The 22,907-nt window shown below is 41.1% G+C and overlaps 1 protein-coding gene and 4 non-coding genes across 7 annotated transcripts in view; 4 read left to right on the plus strand and 1 right to left on the minus strand.

Annotated features, from left to right (window-relative positions):
* Positions 1 to 22,907, minus strand: part of ghdc (GH3 domain containing) — a 68,726-nt gene that overhangs the window by 35,436 nt on the left and 10,383 nt on the right. For all 3 annotated transcript variants that reach the window (XM_085466359.1, XM_085466358.1, XM_085466357.1), the window contains exon 3: positions 11,416 to 11,545. The gene's annotated coding sequence lies outside the window, so the exon portion shown is untranslated. The remainder of the gene's footprint in view (positions 1 to 11,415; positions 11,546 to 22,907) is intronic.
* trnal-cag (transfer RNA leucine (anticodon CAG)) lies at positions 647 to 729 on the plus strand. The gene has a single exon. It is a non-coding gene; the product is annotated as a tRNA-Leu (tRNA).
* trnal-cag (transfer RNA leucine (anticodon CAG)) lies at positions 1,794 to 1,876 on the plus strand. The gene has a single exon. It is a non-coding gene; the product is annotated as a tRNA-Leu (tRNA).
* trnal-cag (transfer RNA leucine (anticodon CAG)) lies at positions 2,936 to 3,018 on the plus strand. The gene has a single exon. It is a non-coding gene; the product is annotated as a tRNA-Leu (tRNA).
* Positions 5,291 to 5,373, plus strand: trnal-cag (transfer RNA leucine (anticodon CAG)). Its single transcript has one exon. It is a non-coding gene; the product is annotated as a tRNA-Leu (tRNA).

The raw sequence follows: 22,907 nt of genomic DNA on the forward strand, positions 1-22,907 counted from the left end.
GCCCACTCACATCTTGGGCCATTTGACCTCAGGAAATCACATGATAGGTTGGGGCTAGGTTTCACAATGAGCTCACCCGAATCCTTGGTTGCTTGTGACCTACACCCGTTTTCACACTTTGGCTCGTGTCATTAGGGAGAGGATCATTAGAGGGTCCATAGTCCCTCTTGGGCAGACACTCCCACAGGCCTTAAATCTGAGACACTCCACCATTTGACCCTAGAACTGAAGAAATTTCTCGGATGAGAGGTGAAACGTCTTCAAGCAACTTAAAGAAGTTTAAAGAAGTTTCCAAGCTCCTTAGACTACAATGACCTGGATGACAGAACCTTCACAGACATCCATTACAAGTTCCTTCACCAACTGGATCTCAGCCTGCAAAAATACATAGCTCTAAACCTCAAATCTCACAAATGTGCTTTAGATGTGAAGTAGAAGTCAGTTCCTTTCTGTACTGCAACTTGGTCACGTTCATTTATCAGATAGTTGAAGAAAAGTCTCACCACTCATCAAAGTGACTTCTTGAATCTCAGCTGAATATGTGTTGGTAAAGAAGAGGTGTAATAGTCTGCCAATCTGATCAGTTGTAAAGGTGTCTTGATCTGCTAGCCTGTCATGTGGATTCTGTATCAACAAGTGCAAATGTGTCAGGATGGCCGAGCGGTCTAAGGCGCTGCGTTCAGGTCGCAGTCTCTCCTAGAGGCGTGGGTTCAAATCCCACTCCTGACATTCTTTGCTCATTAACCGTAAGATTGACATGATATGTCATGTCTTCTGTCAATAAAGGAGTTGCCACCAAATGGCAACTGCTTTGATAAGTTATGAACTTGAAATCTGATTTAGTTAGTGTCGGGGGTGCTGTAGTGCAGGTCACCTACCAGGTTGGTGATGGGATGCTTTAATCTACATGCCAAATATCCTTGTGCAAGATACTGACCTCAAGTACCTCTCTCTCATGCGTCTACCGGAGTCCGAATGTTTTGCAAAATCAATTTTTCCACACAGCCAAATTCACTGCAGATACAGACTGCTCCGTTACATCTATGTCCACTGTGAATGACCATCTTTGAACAGAGGTGGTGGCATAGGGCACCAACTGTCTGACATCTATAATCCAGTGTTGAGATACCTTCCCAGAAGCCTTAACGCCCACTCACATCTTGGGCCATTTGACCTCAGGAAATCACATGATAGGTTGGGGCTAGGTTTCACAATGAGCTCACCCGAATCCTTGGTTGCTTGTGACCTACACCCGTTTTCACACTTTGGCTCGTGTCATTAGGGAGAGGATCATTAGAGGGTCCATAGTCCCTCTTGGGCAGACACTCCCACAGGCCTTAAATCTGAGACACTCCACCATTTGACCCTAGAACTGAAGAAATTTCTCGGATGAGAGGTGAAACGTCTTCAAGCAACTTAAAGAAGTTTAAAGAAGTTTCCAAGCTCCTTAGACTACAATGACCTGGATGACAGAACCTTCACAGACATCCATTACAAGTTCCTTCACCAACTGGATCTCAGCCTGCAAAAATACATAGCTCTAAACCTCAAATCTCACAAATGTGCTTTAGATGTGAAGTAGAAGTCAGTTCCTTTCTGTACTGCAACTTGGTCACGTTCATTTATCAGATAGTTGAAGAAAAGTCTCACCACTCATCAAAGTGACTTCTTGAATCTCAGCTGAATATGTGTTGGTAAAGAAGAGGTGTAATAGTCTGCCAATCTGATCAGTTGTAAAGGTGTCTTGATCTGCTAGCCTGTCATGTGGATTCTGTATCAACAAGTGCAAATGTGTCAGGATGGCCGAGCGGTCTAAGGCGCTGCGTTCAGGTCGCAGTCTCTCCTAGAGGCGTGGGTTCAAATCCCACTCCTGACATTCTTTGCTCATTAACCGTAAGATTGACATGTCATGTCTTCTGTCAATAAAGGAGTTGCCACCAAATGGCAACTGCTTTGATAAGTTATGAACTTGAAATCTGATTTAGTTAGTGTCGGGGGTGCTGTAGTGCAGGTCACCTACCAGGTTGGTGATGGGATGCTTTAATCTACATGCCAAATATCCTTGTGCAAGATACTGACCTCAAGTACCTCTCTCTCATGCGTCTACCGGAGTCCGAATGTTTTGCAAAATCACTTTTTCCACACAGCCAAATTCACTGCAGATACAGACTGCTCCGTTACATCTATGTCCACTGTGAATGACCATCTTTGAACAGAGGTGGTGGCATAGGGCACCAACTGTCTGACATCTATAATCCAGTGTTGAGATACCTTCCCAGAAGCCTTAACGCCCACTCACATCCTGGGCCATTTGACCTCAGGAAATCACATGATAGGTTGGGGCTAGGTTTCACAATGAGCTCACCCGAATCCTTGGTTGCTTGTGACCTACACCCGTTTTCACACTTTGGCTCGTGTCATTAGGGAGAGGATCATTAGAGGGTCCATAGTCCCTCTTGGGCAGACACTCCCACAGGCCTTAAATCTGAGACACTCCACCATTTGACCCTAGAACTGAAGAAATTTCTCGGATGAGAGGTGAAACATCTTCAAGCAACTTAAAGAAGTTTAAAGAAGTTTCCAAGCTCCTTAGACTACAATGACCTGGATGACAGAACCTTCACAGACATCCATTACAAGTTCCTTCACCAACTGGATCTCAGCCTGCAAAAATACATAGCTCTAAACCTCAAATCTCACAAATGTGCTTTAGATGTGAAGTAGAAGTCAGTTCCTTTCTGTACTGCAACTTGGTCACGTTCATTTATCAGATAGTTGAAGAAAAGTCTCACCACTCATCAAAGTGACTTCTTGAATCTCAGCTGAATATGTGTTGGTAAAGAAGAGGTGTAATAGTCTGCCAATCTGATCAGTTGTAAAGGTGTCTTGATCTGCTAGCCTGTCATGTGGATTCTGTATCAACAAGTGCAAATGTGTCAGGATGGCCGAGCGGTCTAAGGCGCTGCGTTCAGGTCGCAGTCTCTCCTAGAGGCGTGGGTTCAAATCCCACTCCTGACATTCTTTGCTCATTAACTGTAAGATTGACATGATATGTCATGTCTTCTGTCAATAAAGGAGTTGCCACCAAATGGCAACTGCTCAGGTAAAAACTTAGAACAGCTTCTGACTACAGCGGAAAAGGAGTTAAATATATTAAAAAACTGGTTTGATGTAAATAAGTTATCATTAAATATAAAGAAAACAAAATTGATTATTTTTGGCACTAGACCAATGAAAAATGTATCTAAAATAAGGGTTAATGGAATTGAAATTGAAAGAGTGTACGAAAATAAATTTCTTGGAGTGATAATTGATGATAAGCTGAGTTGGAAGTCTCATATAAACCACGTGAAAACAAAAATGTCAAAAACCATTGCTATTCTCTATAAAACAAAGCATGTCCTGAACAAAAAAACATTATACACACTTTATTGTACTCTGTTGCTTCCATATATGACTTACTGTCTGGAGATATGGGGTAATGCATATAAAACGAACACTCTTCCTATTTTCAAGTTACAAAAAAGAGCTATAAGAATTATAAACCAATCAAACTATACAGAACCAACTAACATTTTGTTTATTAATCTGAATACCCTGAAATTTTATGATTTAGTTGAATATAAAATGGCACAGATAATGTATAAAGCACAAAATAACTTGCTTTGCCCCAGTACTCAGAAGCTGTTCAAAGTCAGAGAGAGTCAATATGACTTAAGGGGAACAGATTTCTTTAAAAAAAACAAGATAAGGACAAATATAAAGCAGAGATGTGTTTCTGTTAGAGGAGTTAACCTGTGGAATAGTTATGACAGTGATTTAAAAAGGTGTAGTTCATTTTCCTTGTTTAAAAATATGTTTAAAAATAGAGTATTAGAAAAATATATAAATCAAGAATGAAAAGAGCAAAAAGGAGAAAGAAAAAAAAAAAAAAAAAAAAAACAACCTCTTGATTCTTTTGCTTTGATGTAGTTACTTATCTAAGGTGGAAAGTTTTTTTTTTCTTTGTTTTTTTTTTGTTTGTTTGTTTGTTTGTTTGGTTTTTGCTTTGTTTTATTATTTTCTTCAAGCCCTGTGTACAGGAGCTGCATACAAAAAGATATTTTGTGAAAAGGGTTGGCGTAATAAGCAAATGCTTCAGCCAATACCTTTTGATTAGCCTTGTCTCATGCTTTCTTTCTTTATGGTAGATTTTTGTTCTGTTTTCACTGTTTGTTTGTTTGTTTTTTCACTGTTTTCACTGAGATTTGAATTTGAATGCTAATCAATCAAATCAAATCAAATCAAATCAAATCAAATCAAACTGCTTTGATAAGTTATGAACTTGAAATCTGATTTAGTTAGTGTCGGGGGTGCTGTAGTGCAGGTCACCTACCAGGTTGGTGATGGGATGCTTTAATCTACATGCCAAATATCCTTGTGCAAGATACTGACCTCAAGTACCTCTCTCTCATGCGTCTACCGGAGTCCGAATGTTTTGCAAAATCAATTTTTCCACACAGCCAAATTCACTGCAGATACAGACTGCTCCGTTACATCTATGTCCACTGTGAATGACCATCTTTGAACAGAGGTGGTGGCATAGGGCACCAACTGTCTGACATCTATAATCCAGTGTTGAGATACCTTCCCAGAAGCCTTAACGCCCACTCACATCTTGGGCCATTTGACCTCAGGAAATCACATGATAGGTTGGGGCTAGGTTTCACAATGAGCTCACCCGAATCCTTGGTTGCTTGTGACCTACACCCGTTTTCACACTTTGGCTCGTGTCATTAGGGAGAGGATCATTAGAGGGTCCATAGTCCCTCTTGGGCAGACACTCCCACAGGCCTTAAATCTGAGACACTCCACCATTTGACCCTAGAACTGAAGAAATTTCTCGGATGAGAGGTGAAACGTCTTCAAGCAACTTAAAGAAGTTTAAAGAAGTTTCCAAGCTCCTTAGACTACAATGACCTGGATGACAGAACCTTCACAGATATCCATTACAAGTTCCTTCACCAACTGGATCTCAGCCTGCAAAAATACATAGCTCTAAACCTCAAATCTCACAAATGTGCTTTAGATGTGAAGTAGAAGTCAGTTCCTTTCTGTACTGCAACTTGGTCACGTTCATTTATCAGATAGTTGAAGAAAAGTCTCACCACTCATCAAAGTGACTTCTTGAATCTCAGCTGAATATGTGTTGGTAAAGAAGAGGTGTAATAGTCTGCCAATCTGATCAGTTGTAAAGGTGTCTTGATCTGCTAGCCTGTCATGTGGATTCTGTATCAACAAGTGCAAATGTGTCAGGATGGCCGAGCGGTCTAAGGCGCTGCGTTCAGGTCGCAGTCTCTCCTGGAGGCGTGGGTTCAAATCCCACTCCTGACATTACTTGCTCATTAAACATAAGACTGTGATACCTTCCTTCAATAAAGGAGTTGCCACCAAATGGCAACTGCTTTGATAAGTTATGAACTTGAAATCTGGTTTAGTTAGTGTCGGGGGTGCTGTAGTGCAGGAAGTGGTGCTCTGGCGATGTCTGCAACGCCTTCCGGTCCGAGGCAAAGCAGTTCCCGTACCAGACTGTTATACAGTTGGTCAGGATGCTCGATAGAAGTTCACCAGAATGTCTGATGACAGGTGGTTCTTCCTCAGAGTCCTCAAGAAGAAGAGGCACTGGTGAGCCTTCTTGACCAGCTTGGAGCAGTTGGTCATCCAGGTGAGATCCTCGGAGATGTGGACTCCCAGGAACTTGAAGCTGCTCACACGCTCCAAGCTGTCCCCTTAATGTGGATGTGGGTCAGCATTCCTCCTGTAGTCCACGATGAGCTCCTTGGTCTTCTTGGTGTTAAGCAGCAGGTTGTTTCTGTCGCACCACTCAGCCAGACGATCCACCTCCTCCCTGTAGGCGGCCTCATCGTTGTCACTGATGAGGCCAATCACCGTGGTGTCATCTGCAAACTTAATGATGGTGTTGGAACCGTCTGCAGTCGAGGGAGTAGAGGACTGACTTCTCCAGGTAAGTCAGAGCTCGGTGCAGGAGGTAGATGATGGCGTCCTCCACCCCAATGCCAGGCTGGTAAGCAAACTGCAGCGGATCCAATGAAGACCTCACCAGGGGGTGCAGATGGCTTAGAAGCAGCCTCTGGAGGGTCTTCATCAGATGTGATGTCAGGGCTACCTACCTGAAGCTGCTGAGGTCCTTGGGATGGGAGGTCTTTGGTACCAGTACCACACAGGAGGTCTTCCACAGCTGTGGAACTTTCCCCAGCGACAGGCTCAGGTTGAACAGATGATTGGAATGGTGTATTTTAGTGCATTGATTTATTTTAAACAAAGCAATGTACAACTACCGCTTCTCCCGACCTGCGTTATAGTCAGTGCAGGAGCAGCGGCTTCGCTCATGCGCAATTAATTTGCAGTTTGGACGCGTAGGTGTAAACATCTCCTGCTCTGACAGCAGCTGGGGGCAACTGCTGCGTTAGGACCGCCGCCTGTGAGTGCTTTGGCACACTCACTGGTTACAGCACCATATAAATATATACAAAAAATACAAGCCACCATTATTTATTTAGCTAATATCCTAATAGTCAATGTGCTTTAAGCTAACTCGGCTTCCCACAATCTAACATTTGTAAATAAAAACACCAAGAAGTTACCTTTAATACCTTCGACCAGTATAATTTCACTCCACGTTAACAGCATTGTTCTTTAGACAAGCGCTGCTGTTCAGTCAGGAGCTTTCTATGTGAGAGCAAGCCGTAAAACTTGAAAACAAAAAGTAAATAATAACAAAAGGAGAGTGTGTTGTTTGTTAATCGTCGCAGGCCCACTGGTGCCCGCCGGTGAGACAGCAGGGCCGTATCCGAAGGGCGGATGCACCCCGGGTTTTTTCCTGTCTGGGTCGCAATTCCTCGATAACAGCAGGTTAATATTAAGGTTAGCTTAATGGTTGATACTAACGTTCAGGGAGGTGGAGGTTCAAAACGTTTTGTGACCGAATGAATTTCAAAGAGTAAGTGTACTGTGACGTCACGGCACGTGTGCCTTGACATCACATTACAACGCGAGCTCATAAATACTCATCTTAGAACGCGAGCTCATAAATACCCCCAAGGTAAGGCACTCTACTTTACTGCACCTAGTGTTTTAACGCTGAATCGATAGTCGTCTGCAAATATGTGGCGCTCAGTGTTCAGTCATAAAAATTCTTCAGACAGAGATGGCTTTGAGGAGCTTGACAGATATTATTTAGAGTCTGATGGGTTCTTCTTACCGATATCTATTTCTAGAGATGAACAGTCTGAGGTTCCTAAAACCAGTGTTTCTGTAAACGCCTATGAAAATGAACAGGCAACCACCTCTGAAATAGATGAGGCTCCTAAAACCAGTATAAACAACTTTGAACATGAAGAGTCTCCCACCAGTGAGAATTACAGCACTGATTTATTCAATGGCGTCCTCCCCAAACCTTCAGATATGAACAAATCTGAAGAGAATGAACAAAACGCTGACCAAGGAAGTTTTCAAAGAGAGGACAAAGAAACGTTTTTTTCCAGAGTTCAAACAAATCTTTCAGCTCTGTCTTCCATTATTACAGCTCCAGTTGAGTCGGTTGGGCGAGGAGTCATTTTTGTCACCAGGCACATTTTAAATATTGGTCGAGCACCATTTACCTCACCCACTAGTGAAACGGAAAAGTCACCCACCTCTGAAACAACTGAGGTTCCTTCACCGAGTGTTTCTGTAAACAACTTTGAATACGAACAGTCACCCTCCAGTGAAACAACTAAGATTCCTACAACCAGTGTTAATATGAACAACGCTGAAGATGAAAAGTCTTCAGCCAGCGAGAGTTACAACACTGATTTATTAAATGCCATTCTTCCTGAACCTTCAGATAAAGGACCCGAAGATAATGAACAAACAGGCAGTCTTCAAACAAAGGAAGAAGAAACAATTTCTTCCAGAGTTCAAACAAATGCTCCAAATCTCGATTCCTCTTGTAGAGTTCCAGATGTGCCTGTGGGCCTTAGAGAAGATTTCATCACCAGGCACCTCCTTAATATTGGTCGAAGACCATTTACCTCAATTATTCCAACTCTCTATTCCTCTTGTAGAGTTCCAGTTGTGCCTGTGGGCCTTAGAGAAGATTTTATCTCTAGGCACCTCCTTAATATTGGTCGAGCACCATTTACCTCAAATATTCCAAATCTCTATTCCTCTTGTAGAGTTCCAGTTGTGCCTGTGGGCCTTAGAGAAGCTTTTGTCTCTAGGCACCTGCTTAATATTGGTCGAGCACCATTTACCTCAGTTACCACACCCACTAGTGAGACCTCTGAAACAGCTAAGGTTCCTAAAACCACTGTTTCTATAAACAACTTTGGACATGAAGATTCTCCCACCAGTGAGAGTTACAGCATTGATTTATTCAATGTTGGTCTCCCTGCAGCTTCAGATAACAGATCTAAAGAGAATGAACCAAATATTGTCCAAGGAACTCTTCAAAGAGAGGACGGAGACTCTGCTGTTTCCAGACTTCACAGAAATCTTCCAGGTTTTAATTCCCTTATTACAGCTCCAGTTATGCTTGCGGGCCAAGGAGTCATTTTTGTCACCAGGCACATCCTTAATATTTGTGGAGCACCATTTACCTCATTGTTCAATCATTTTTCAGCAATTATTCAGCGTAGGTTTCCCCATAGAGCTAATTCAGGCCTGATTCCTACAATCAGAAGATGGTTAGATATAATTTCTTGGATGACTTCAGTAATTGGTGCACTTGCACTTTTAGTTTTACTTATAATCATACTTAAAATAGTCATCATGGTAATTCACTAATTCTAACAAACAAACATGAAATTCAGTATCCTTAGCATAAAATTACATCACAATTATGCCCCCAGCCAGTCACAGCAGAAGGCTGCCCCTCCCTGAGTCTGGTTCTGCTGAAGGTTTCTTCCTCTTAAAAGGGAGTTTTTCCTTCCCACCGTCGCCTTAGTGCTTGCTCATAGGGGATCGTTTGATTGCTGGGGTTTTCTCTCTAATACTGTGGGGTTTTAACCTTACAGTACAAAGAGCTTTAAAGTGCCTGTTCTAACACAGCATTATTAAATAGACTTTAAATGGCTTCAACTGAAAAAACATTACTTAATAAAAAAAATAAATCAATAAATAATGGTGTGTGTTTGTTTCATTTTCTATACCAGGGTAAGTGCTAAAACTTAGTGGGTTATAATTTATGTAGCTTTTAACAGATTATTGTTGTTTCAAATGTGACTGTGCTGAGTGGCTGTGGCACTGTGCGCACTTAAGTAATATTGGTGATTGGAAGCCAGTGTTTTAGTCTTCTCCTTTTTTTCCTGATTAGTTTATTTTATACTTTATTTTTAAGTCTTGGATCTATTTTTATGGGTCGCTCTGGTTTTAAAAACAAATTTAAAGCTCTTACTGGTCATTAACACAAATGCAGCGTTTACCTGTACAGGGATTGACCACTAGAGGTCCTTTTACTCAAGGTTTACATTCATCAGCAACTTCCTTGACAAATGCTAAATGCTGATCAGATTAAATAGGATTATCAAGGGACAATACATTTTGTTCTTAATATCATATTATTTCATCTATCATGTCTTTTCTATGATTCATATTTTATTGATGAGACCATCGAAAGCGAGGTAGCAAATACTCAAAGATTAACTAGTCAGGACGTGATTTCTACAGTTTTTTTTACACGGTGGTCTTTGGCATGTTATCTTATTTTTGGTGAATAAAACAAAACCACCAGTGAAAATTGTTTTAGATTTAGTAAATTGTAAGTAAATTTTAACTCATGCAGTTGTAACCCCTTTAAACAATCGTTCGTGTCCTGCAGGAAATGGAATACCAAATGAACTGACTAAAGGGGGTGCATGTAAAAATTCCTAAGGTTCTTCTGCCCACTGGTGCTGCTGCAGCTGATTTCTATCAACAAGAGGTGGGATCACCTGCAAAGAGACTGCAATTTTTGGTTTGGGGCCTTTACCCTCTGAAGAAGCCAAACAGTGGACTGAAACTGTTTGGGTCTCATTTTGATTTGTGGTCACTGTACCAAAAATGTGGTTCATCATAATTATGGAACATTTAAAGATGCAGTTATATTTCTTATTGACATCACCAGAAATTGTGTGTGACTTCTTATGGTGGTGTTCAATAAAGAAGTATAATTATTTTTAAGAATAACAAAAAGCCATTTACTATAGAGTAAAGGGTGAAAGCTGCTTCTATTTAGAACAGTTACAATATTTTGTTTGATTTGATTTCTTGCAATAAACAGAGACAATTTGCAATTCTCTAATTCTTTGTAACAGGTCCTTTGTAAAGAATTCAGCTTTTGTGTAAACACCCAAGTTCACCAGATATCTGGGAAACAATGCAACAATTTATTTTAATAATTCTATAATGAAGTGTTAAATTGCAGTTAGAAGCTACTGCTCCAAACCTCGTAATAAACATCAAACAGGATTAAAACCTCAGGACAACAAAGAAAACAAGATGACATCATTACACAGAAAACCACACATCAATTAGAACAAGCAAATGTGTTCTTAAAAAGCCTCAGAGGTTGCAGGTTGTTACCTCTGAACAGTTTCACCCTGGTTCTTGGATTCCTCAGGCCTCCAGAGACAACACCGGGACTCAGTAGTCAATTCACAACACTTTTATTCATCCACACTTATTAATACAGCTTATGGAAAGGGAGATGTACAGGAACCCCAGAATTACTCTGCAGATCTCAACTTCGTTGTCTGTTACACACAGTTTTATAGAAGTGACCCCCATTCTATACGATGTGCCATAAAACTAAACACTGTGTTTGTATGTTTGTGTGCGTGCGAGCACGCGAGTGCCTGCGTACCTGTGTGTAAGTGCATGTGTATATATGTTTATGTACCTGTGTGTACGTGACTTCCTGTGGGTCATAAAAGTCCATCTCCCTTTCAAGCCAAAGTTATCCAGTTACAAACATTTAGATCCCCACCCAGGTATCCCCTGGGGAATTTCCACTCAGCTTCAGGTTCTCTTTGTCCTGTTTTCACAGCTCAAGGTGGGGAGGGTCTCTTACAAGTTTACTCCTAAGTTTATGTCACGTTTAGGCCTATATTACATCCAGGGCAGTGTCAGTGTCTCTACTATACTTCTACATCCTATCTAGCACATTTCTAAAACCTAAAATAAGCTACAAATATCTTCAAGTTCCTCTTTCTCTGTAGGATAACCAAATCAATTAAACCAAGTGCTGTGGTGGTGATATGAAATTCAACCTTTGCAGCCTCTGTAGCTTTCTAGTAACACATTTGCCTTTTCCTTTTCAAACAATTTTACATGAGTTACACATTATGTCTCTTCAAAGAGAGTCAGAACAGCATGGAGACCCTTAACCTCGTGTACCTTACAATCAAATTCTTCTCTGCATTTAAAACTATGATCTGCAGTTAGCAGCCACACTGCTCCACACATCCAACATCAGCATCCGACTAGAGACTTGCAACATGTGGAAAACTGGGCTTCTCCATAAGAGCTAGAAGGTTGAAAAAATAAAAGAAGAAGAAAAATATATTAGTTACTTCAACTGTAAACTAAGAAATTTAACTAAAAACAAACTTTTGAACTTGCTGTAACATTTGCAAATGAGGCAGATGAAGGCATCCTTTACAGAATGTGTGTGCAGTCTTTGCAGTTTCAGATTTACGGTCAAAGTGATGTCTTGGAGGTAGGGCTGGGCGATATGGCCTAAAATTAGGGTTGCCAACTCCCTGAAAAATAAATAAGGGACACCTCGTGGCCAGGGCCGGGCAACCCAGTTGTCTTCACCCTTCCCAGTGTGGTAGCTCTTTTTTTGTGTGTGAAATTATTTTTTTAACCATTTGACTTGAAGTTGATTTAAGCAGATGCATATTCTTTGTGATATGAACACATGGGAAACAAATGATCATTTAGCCATTTATTTTTAGCTCAAAATGAAAACATTAACACAGTAAAACAGGTCTCTTTCTTAAACAGAAGCCTGTCATGCTTAACTTTTGAGAATATAAGTAAATCTTTCTTTAAAAGAACTCTGTCCTGCTTAACTTAAAATTATATAAATTAATAGAAAACAATAGAAAGAAAAATATTCTTGTAACTGTGCACATATAGTGCATTTAGTACAATTGGCTTCAGTTGAGGTATTATTTCAGCTTTTCTAATGCTAATCAGCTGCTCCTGTTTGTAAACCCGCTTGTTCCCATGATTACGCATCTTAACTCACCATCATTATTCATCTATGTATTACTTTTATGTATTAGTGATCTATTTGTTGTAATCATCTATCCTTGCAGTTGTTTATTACACAAAATATGGTAAATGGCCTGTATTTATATAGCGCTTTACTAGTCCCTAGGGACCCCAAAGCGCTTTACATATCCAGTCATCCACCCATTCACACACACATTCACACATTCAAAATAAGTTATATTATCACACTTCTGGCCACATAGCGCTGATATTCACTGCACATGCCCATATTAACTTTTTCCAGCCAGGTGTTTTCCTTTTCCCATTCCTCCCTGTGCTTTTGCAGCCTATTTTTCTTTCTCTGAGCGAACAAACATTGCTGCTCTAATGCTGGGCTCACACTGTGCGATTTTTGGCCAATTTTGAGACGATTTCTGAGTCGTGCGACCGATTTGGTGATCAGACCGATTTTGGCCTTCATCGTGCGTCGTGTAGTATACGTGGGGTAACGAGAAGCGATTAACACCTCACGACCAGCTCCCGATCATCAATCGCTCGTGAGGGTGTCACCGCAGCCGCTCACACTGCGCACGCGCAAACACGTAAACGTCGGTGAAAAAGACGGAGCAGCACGGCTGTGCAGCGTGTGATCTGGACACAAGCCATGGAGGCACAACTTGTAGAACTTTGGAAAGCTCATCCGAGCCTTTTCGATGTGGCATCACAAAATTATCACGACCACAACAACCGTGAAAACAGTTGGATTTACATTGCTGCTCAATCACAGCTGCCTGATCAATGTTTTTCATTAGCAATTTAGCAAAGTTGATGGTGGTGGTGTGCGTGTCTGTGTGAGTGAAAGACAGAGAGAGCGAGCGACAGATTTTCTGTTATAACCTTCATGTTATGGAGGCACAGTGTGAGCACTCAGGTCGCATCAGAGCATCGGGCGGTATAGTGTGAGAGTACATCGTGACATACGAACTTCTAACCCCTGCGAGTCAATCGTGCAGTTTGAAAATCGCACAGTGTCTGCCCAGCTTTAAGTGTACTGTCATCTGAGACTTGCACCGCAGTGTCGGCGTTTGTTTCCCTGTTGGCCATGCTTGTTGTTGTGGTCATCTGTTGTCTTCCGGTATTTTCTCTGTAAGCGACCTTTCCTCGACCAATGAGATAATCTGAATTGTCATACTCGAATTGTCATAAGTGTGCTGTCAGCTCATTGGTCACAAAGCAGGAGAGGGGCTGGGAATTATGTTTTCAAACAAAGCGTTAATTCCATTAACATTTATAGACTACTTTTGATTCTCACTGTATTACGGGACAAAGTGCGTCCCTTATTAGCTCAATACGGGACGTGTACTTTTGTTTCGAAATACGGGACGATTCCGTATTTTAAGGGACGGTTGGCAACCCTACCTAAAATCCATATCATGGTATACTTTCAAGCATGTGCGGTAACAATATATATCGCGATATATTATTTTCTTCACTGCAGCATTACCGAGAGTTGAAAAACTGTCTAAATTCTTTCATCTGTAATAAAATGATCAGTGTGGTTGCTCTACCAGATGTAACAATTACATTTAATATCCAGGCATCCATGAAAACAGAATTTACGAAATTTAACAGAGTTAGAAGTTAGCAGCAAGTTAGCTCGCTAGTTTCCACCTAAACATAATATAGCATGTTCTGACTGAGGGATTTCTGAAACAAATTAAGACGTACAGCTTTGCTATTACTTCCCAAATAAATGAAGACAGGAAAGTAAACAGCAGTGAAGTTTGTAGTGTTACTGAAGTTTGGCTAGCTGCTATGTAATGATGCGCTACGTGACCGCTAGCGACACAGCTATGTTAGCATAATATAAACAGTGAAGCTGGAGGACAAAGTCGCTAGATGACGTCATTGCCTAATTTGCATAATTGGTCATGTAAGGCAAGGCAAGGCAAGTTTATTTGTATAGCACAATTCAACAACAAGGTGATTCAAAGTGCTTTACAGAGACATTAGAAACAAGAACAAATAAAAAGCATGATTTAAAATTGATTAAAACAAGCAAATAAACTAACTAATTAACAAACAAACAAACAACAGTATATAAAATCAAAACAGATAAAATCAGAACAGTAGATAAAATCAGTAGTTAAATGTAAGTTTTGAAATTTAAGCTTAAAGTGTGGGTTTGGTGCTTTATTCAAATGCAGCTGAGAACAGGTGAGTCTTCAACCTGGATTTAAATAAACTGAGTGTTTCAGCTGATCTGAGGCTTTCTGGGAGTTTGTTCCAGATATAAGGAGCATAAAAGCTGAATGCAGCTTCTCCGTGTCTGGTTCTGACTCTGGGAACTGATAAAAGACCGGATCCAGATGACCTGAGGGATCTGGAAGGTTCATACTGGGTCAGGAGGTCATTGATGTATTTTGGTCCTAAACCATTCAGAGCTTTATAGGCCAGCATCAGAACTTTAAAGTCTATCCTCTGACGGACAGGCAGCCAGTGTAAGGACCTCAGAGCTGGACTGATGTGGTCCACTTTTTTGGTCTTAGTGAGGACTCGAGCAGCAGAGTTCTGAATGAGCTGTAGTTGTCTGACTGATTTTTTAGGTAGACCTGTAAAGATGCTGTTACAGTAATCAAGCCTACTAAAGATGAATGCATGGACTAGTTTTTCCAGGTCCTGTTGAGACATCAGATCTTTTATCCTTGATATATTCTTGAGGTGATAGTAAGCTGACTTTGTTATTGTCTTAATGTGTTTTTCTAAGTTTAGGTCTGCATCCATCACTACACCCAAATTTCTCGCCTGGTTTGTGGTTTTTAGATGTATAGATTGAAGTTCTCTGGTGACCTGTAATCGTTTTTCTTTGGCGCCAAAGACTATTACCTCAGTTTTGTTTTTGTTTAGCTGGAGAAAATTGTGGCACAACCAGTCATTGATTTCCTCAATGCATTTACCAAGAGCCTGTACAGGGCCTCGGTCTCCTGGTGACATTGTGATATATATTTGTGTGTCATCTGCATAGCTGTGATAGTTTATTTTGTTGTTGTTTATAATCTGTGCCAGTGGGAGCATGTAGATGTTAAACAGAAGGGGTCCCAAGATGGAACCTTGGGGAACTCCACATGTGATACTTGTCTGCTCAGATGTGAAGTTACCTATTGATAGGTTTGTAGCTTGTACCTATCCGCTGGAACGTTGAAGACAATATAATTACACTGCAAAGCAAGACACAAGCAGGCTGGTTTACTCATGCATGAGGGAGGTGTCTGGCTGGAGCCAAGTGTCGTCCCACCACTTGACCTCCGTCAGAGACTCTCAGCCAGGCTCCCCATAGCACTCCTTTTATTGTGGTTACATGAATATGCATAGGTTCATTAACATATGACGTCTACATACACACAAAGAGTACCTTGCCTGTGTGTGTGTGTGTGTGTGTGTGTGTGTGTGTGTGTGTGTGTGTGTGTGAGAAATCTGTGTGAGGTCAAGATGTGACCCTGTGAAGACTCCCCAAGGCTAGTGCCAGGACGTCTAAGTCCATCTAACAAAAGGCTCTTATACTTAAACAGATATACGTGTGCTTGCTATACCATAAATCAACAAGAAAAGAGAAACTCTCCTAGGGAGTATGTGATTTATACCAAGGACACTCTAGAAGAACGGATGCACTCCCTAACACACAGAGCTGTTACTTTAGGATGAAACATCCTTTCAATCCACCAATGATTATATACACTTCTAAGCATATATGAGTAAATATTTCTAAGCATAAATGACAATCAACAATACAAATCTAACACCTATTGATACAAAGTATTTCCTGTTTTCTAAGTATGTTTTGAACCAGTTTAGTACAGTTCCTGAAAGACCTGTCCAGTTCTCCAGTCGTTTGAGTAATATGTTGTGGTCAACTGTATCAAATGCTGCACTGAGATCCAGTAAAACTAGGACTGACATTTTTCCACTGTCTGTATTCAGACATATGTCATTAAACACTTTGGTCAGAGCGGTTTCAGTGCTGTGGTTCTGTCTAAAACCTGACTGGAAGGCATCGTAGCAATTATTCTGTTTTAAGAAGTAACTGAGCTGTTGAGAAACTGCTTTTTCAATGATCTTACTTAAAAACGGGAGATTTGAGATTGACATATTCAGCATATGTCAAATCACCCTAAATTACTGAAAAAATACACAGTTTAACAAATGTATTAGCAGTTATCTCATTCCTCATTGATCTCATCTCATGGCAAACTGCATCCTACAAGCAAACAAAGAAATTGTTAATTTAATAGTGAAAATAAGAAAGTAACATTTTCAAAAACATCTCAGCTTGGTGGTGCTTCCTGCGGGTGTGCAAATCACATGTCTCTCTGCAGGGTGGTTTGAGCTCTGCAGGGCGTCATGAATGTCTCTTCCAGATGTTTCCATCATTGTCCATAGGACCAGAGTCCAAATGTATGTAGAATAAACATTCAAACATACCAGTTGGTTTTGTTGTTTGTCAACATGGGTCTCAGCTATTTCCAGAGCTGCAGACCTCTCAGCACTCTAGTTTTATGGCCTCCCATTACCTCACTTCAGGCCTTCGTCCTGTGAGGGGGATATTTATGACTCCTTCATTGTCCACGCTCTGCAGAGAAACACCTCTGTGAAAACGGTGCAGGGTTCAGTTGTCTTACTGCTGTTATGATCCCAGCAGCCTTCAGAGTGTCATCGTATGTACAGTATAGTGGCACCGCATTAGGTGATGTTCATAGGAAACTGCTGTCATCACCACCATAGCTTCTGGTTCCTGTGCTTTCACAGAATCATGATGTCATCCTCGAACTCCTTCTGCGCTGTCGATGGAGCTTAGCACGCTCCTCATCCCTCGAGTTTTCATGTTCCAACGCTGCTGAAGGTTTAAGGCAGAGCACGTCGTACACCTTAGTTGTCTTCCTCAGCGTCAATATTGAATCTTTCATTTTATTTAAAATCTCCTGGAAGCTCAGTAGCACAGCTCTCTGTGTCATGTCTGCTGTGCTGAAGATGATCTCTGATCCTCCTGAAGCCTCTCTCCTGGCCTCAGCTCCCATCTTGTGGACGATCCTCTCAGGCACTCCTTTTCGTCACGCATAGTCCTGATTTTGGGCCTGCTGGATCTGTCTCAAAACACTCAGCTTCTCCGCCTTCCTCCTGGTTCAGCTGATTCAGCCGTCACGCCTCGCACTTGGTTGCCTTAGAGTTGATCAGAGGCTGGAGGTTGAAGTGCGAGCTTACCCTACGGGGGCTCAATCAGCACTCCCCCCTCACCACTGAAACAACCAAGTGTGAGATTTCTCTATTGTGCTGTCTTGGGGGTGCTGGGGTTTCCTGGGACCTCGACCTCTTTGCAGTGGCTCCAAGGTCTGATCTCATGATGGGCCCCAACCAGCTTGACCTTTGACCTCAACCACTGCCTGGGCTATGCCTGGAATGTTTCTTGCTTCTCACTGCTGCACCTGTATTTCAGAAAAACTTCTATTTGGAGAGCATGTCAACAATCATCAAACCACATTCTTTAGTTCAGTGAACTTCACTTATAGGCCATCAAAGCCTCATCTGAACATGGATGCACCACTTGCATAGGTTTAATACTTGTAAATAAACGGCTAATCACACAAATCACTGCAACAATAATAGTAAACATTGTTTAATGTTAATTCTGGACCCCACCTCTTGACGCATGGACACTCTCATGCGTCAACTCACCAAACCTGGACCCCTGTCTTAAAAACTGGCTCCACCAGGAGCCTGCATACACAAGATCTGGAAATAAAATCAAACTTCACACGTATAAACAATTATATCAAAAGAGTAATAAGCATTCAGCACGGGCAAGACAAGTGTCATGTGCAGGTTTTCTCAAATCATTAAATCACTATTATTACCATAATTCGCCTCAAACATGGATCATCCCATGTGCTCAGTTAACATTAATGTAATCGGTGACTTCTCTTAAGCAAAGTCACTCCACTCACATATTATTATTATGGGCTCAAAGTGGCCAGCAAAGAGCCCATAATAAACTATTCCATAAATACCGTAATCTCTTATTTGTTTTACTCATGTCACTTGTCCGTTTCAGCTGAATCTTCCACAGCATTCTCAAAGAAACAAACATTAGCAATACACATTGACTGTGGTCAGATGGAGGTCAGACACAGGTCAACAGGTTCCAGAGGTGCCATAAAAACACCATAAAATCAACCATCAAAGTAACGTCACATTTTCCCAAAACACAGTGTAACAGCATCACCACTCATAACCTGTAAACACAGTTTTCCTCACACATAAACCCAAAAATCCTGTAGTAGGAAAAACATCAACCAGGTGTCCTGGTATAAATCATGTGAGCAAACCACATGAAGAACTGTAATGCTCGCTGAATCCTTTTTTTTAGGCTGGGACATAATTGTCCCAAATAAGTGGCTTTCTCGATCGGTCGTATAGCACTTTCAATTCCCGACGTGCAGATCTGCTTAAAGAAAAGAAATAAACAAACAAAATCAGTGCCTGTTCAAAAGATAAAAAATGAAAAATAACAAATTATCAAACCAAACTTTCAGTGCACTGTGAAAGTATCAAATAAAAAGGCCTTGTTAAGTCATGACACAAGCTCCTCATCAACTTCACAACAGGAGAAGAATCATCAGCTAGATTCACTCCAAACCAACCATCAGCTGCACAACACACAACAGTCTAATGTCTTATTAACTTATGAGTTTAATCACCAGGTCTGTGCTCTTCACTCATTTAGGCCACAGATCTATTTTATTCAATTTTCCTTTTTCCCTTCATCATAAAACATGTGACATGCTGTCATGCACTTCACAAAAGACGTTTGTTCTGACGTATTCAGAGTTGTATATCTAGATACAGAATTCACTCGCACATCAAAGCAGGAAACTCAGTGTTTTAGAGTTTCCACTCAAACACATCTCATTCACTCGTGCTAGAATTCAGTCACCTTTCATTAATCTAAAACCGATCAACTAATTTGCATATCAGCCATTAACCCACTAAGTTGACAGGACAACAGGAAAGCATGTTCAAAATAGTATCACAAAAGACAATTTCCCTCATACAGTAAATTACTTGCTGCATCAATCAAGCAGGAAGCTTCTCCCAATTTACCATTTTAACACTAAATTTATTGCCTGATCACTGATTTATCAAACCAGGATTTTTTTTTTTCCCCACAAAGGTTAAATTGTTGTCCTGCAACTTGGAGAGTCAATTTTTTTAGGATAAATTCAGTATTTGATAACAAGTGTCTGCTAAATTGACACTATTTTAACACTGATGAAAGATAACAAACTAATTTTCATTGCAGGTTTGTGTAATTAGACAGGTCTAATGCATGTCTGTGGAGCTGCATATCCAGCAGAGCATGTTCTTAAAGCTGCCTTTCCTACACACTTCTCTGCTATTATTTGATCATTTCTTAACTAATGTGCTGTGAGTCTTCATGAGTCATTTTGTGTTTGGAATTGTTAGTAAAGTTAATTCATGTTCTGCTTGTTTGTGTGATTTTGTATGTTTCTATTTGTTTCAGACTCCTTCACAATTTTCCAACTTAAGCAGTCAGTTTTCTTTTCCCCAGATTTGCTAACCCAAATTTTGATTTCCCACATTTAATAACAGCATTCCTCTGTGTTTCCACTTACTCTCACTCTGTTGTCCTCTCCCACTTGCAACAGTCCCCAGCCGGCAGTTCTCCTTCAGCTTTGTCCTGTGTTCCACTGTCTCTTCTTGCCATTTTACTCCACAGGTGGCAAATGTCAAACTCCAACAGTCTCCTCAGTTCTCCTCGAAAGTTTTCTTCACATGCATAGTGAAGTTGCAGCTTGTTGTAAACACAGTGCCATTCATCCGATCAGTCAGGATGATGGGTTTGCTCTTCTCTGATGCTGTTTGTCCACATTGCTGCTGCTTGCTGAGACTTTTTGCTCAGGACTTGATGCTGTCTCTTTATCTGCCATGTTATTGCTTTGGAGCTGCATTCTTCAGGGAGGAGTGAGCTTGCTTGTGAGTTTGTGAGGTTGAGAAACACATTGCGCTGTATATAAGTCAGCCAGAACTTGGCCTGCATGTTTCCAATGATGTTTAACTATAAATTTCTTCCGTCCGACCGCTGCATGTGGAAAATTGATACAGGTCTGCTTTTCACCTGAAAGTGACAAACTAAGACATGTTCATTATCATCACTGCTTAATCAACACACATCTCTCTCTCTCTCTCTCTCTCTCTGTCCGTGTTTGTGTGAACAATCCTTTCTTAAAGCAGAAAATGACATTGTAGTTGTTTTTTGGCTGATCAACACAAAACCTTTTTCCTATGATTATTTTTCTTCATCTACAATGTAATTTGTCTCTTTTTCACTCTTTTTTTTTCCCTTTACAATAGCTTGTGATCCGCAAAATCACTGCTCTCACTCACAATCAAAGGCAATTACTTTTGCACAGTGCACAAAAACACTGTGATGTCAGACACATTCACACTCACTTTTTCATCTGCATAAATAAATCATATGGCTGGAGATATGTGCCATGGTGATCCATAGGCATGATCACCAGTTTATTTAATTATTTTTAATCCAACAAAACAAATAAACAAAAACATGATGCTGATGCTACACACACACTAGTCAAGGTGCAGAAAAACTGCTCATGGAAACGCTGCACACTCTCTGTTTCCCCTCTCTTTGAGTAGTTCTCAGACAGCTCTTGATCTGATAATGTGTAGCTTGCTCATCAGCTAAAAAAACAAAAACAAAACTGCAACGCGACATCACACAGTAGTTGCAGCATATTAGTTGTTTTCACAGATGTGCTCTATATCTCAACAATGGCTCATAATAAGACGACAGTCTTCCACACAGGTCAAGTGCCTCTATGCACTTCATGAGTTTAAATATTTACCTATATCACTTCACCTCACATGTCATTGTACTGAATTTGAGCAACCACAAGCTTAATGTAGGTTACTTTTAACAACTATCCACCTCAATGGTTTGGCACACAGGCTGTTGTCGAACAGGGCAAGCTAAAGAGTTAACATTTTGTGTCAGCAAGGGGTGGGGGGAAAGCCACCCACCAGAGCACAGCTGCTGATGTGGGCTGGCCTTTTCCACACACTCCTGGCTGCTTAGGAGACCATGATAACAACAACAGTCGGTGTCGCAGACCACGTGTTCTACTCCGCACACACTCACACAACAACAACAACAACAAATATCCTCACTCACAACCAACAAAAATTAGGCCTATTGTCTCAACGCAGTCTCACACAGTGACCACGTGCTCTGCCGCACACAGTGGCAAAGACTTACATAGCAGTGATCACGCGCTTTATCGCACACAGTGATAAAGACTTTCAACGCAACCTCACACAGGGGATGCGTGCTTTGCTGCACACAGCGGCAAAGACTTACAACGCAACCTCACACAGTGACCGCGTGCTTTGCTGCACACAGCGGCAAAGACTTAAACTTACTCGGTGTTGCTTAGCGTGTAATGTAGCCTCGAATCCCGCCGATCGTCATTCATCGAGGAGAAAGGACAGACAGCGAATCCACAGGAACTTCCTGGCTGACGTCAGTCTTTCAGCGTGCCTCTCCCCCCCCCTCGGTGAATGCGATCCCAGGGATCCGGCATCGAAGGACCAATTAATGATAGGTTTGTAGCTTGTACCTATCCGCTGGAACGTTGAAGACAATATAATTACACTGCAAAGCAAGACACAAGCAGGCTGGTTTACTCATGCATGAGGGAGGTGTCTGGCTGGAGCCAAGTGTCGTCCCACCACTTGACCTCCGTCAGAGACTCTCAGCCAGGCTCCCCATAGCACTCCTTTTATTGTGGTTACATGAATATGCATAGGTTCATTAACATATGACGTCTACATACACACAAAGAGTACCTTGCCTGTGTGTGTGTGTGTGTGTGTGTGTGTGTGCGCGCGTGTGTGTGAGAGAGAAATCTGTGTGAGGTCAAGATGTGACCCTGTGAAGACTCCCCAAGGCTAGTGCCAGGACGTCTAAGTCCATCTAACAAAAGGCTCTTATACTTAAACAGATATACGTGTGCTTGCTATACCATAAATCAACAAGAAAAGAGAAACTCTCCTAGGGAGTATGTGATTTATACCAAGGACACTCTAGAAGAACGGATGCACTCCCTAACACACAGAGCTGTTACTTTAGGATGAAACATCCTTTCAATCCACCAATGATTATATACACTTCTAAGCATATATGAGTAAATATTTCTAAGCATAAATGACAATCAACAATACAAATCTAACACCTATTGATACAAAGTATTTCCTGTTTTCTAAGTATGTTTTGAACCAGTTTAGTACAGTTCCTGAAAGACCTGTCCAGTTCTCCAGTCGTTTGAGTAATATGTTGTGGTCAACTGTATCAAATGCTGCACTGAGATCCAGTAAAACTAGGACTGACATTTTTCCACTGTCTGTATTCAGACATATGTCATTAAACACTTTGGTCAGAGCGGTTTCAGTGCTGTGGTTCTGTCTAAAACCTGACTGGAAGGCATCGTAGCAATTATTCTGTTTTAAGAAGTAACTGAGCTGTTGAGAAACTGCTTTTTCAATGATCTTACTTAAAAACGGGAGATTTGAGATCG

This window comes from Copadichromis virginalis, linkage group LG8 (assembly GCF_057382275.1).
Source record: "Copadichromis virginalis isolate Kocher_CV1m ecotype Utaka linkage group LG8, C_Virginalis_male_GT1.1, whole genome shotgun sequence".
In the NCBI taxonomy this organism is placed as follows: Eukaryota; Metazoa; Chordata; class Actinopteri; order Cichliformes; family Cichlidae; genus Copadichromis; species Copadichromis virginalis.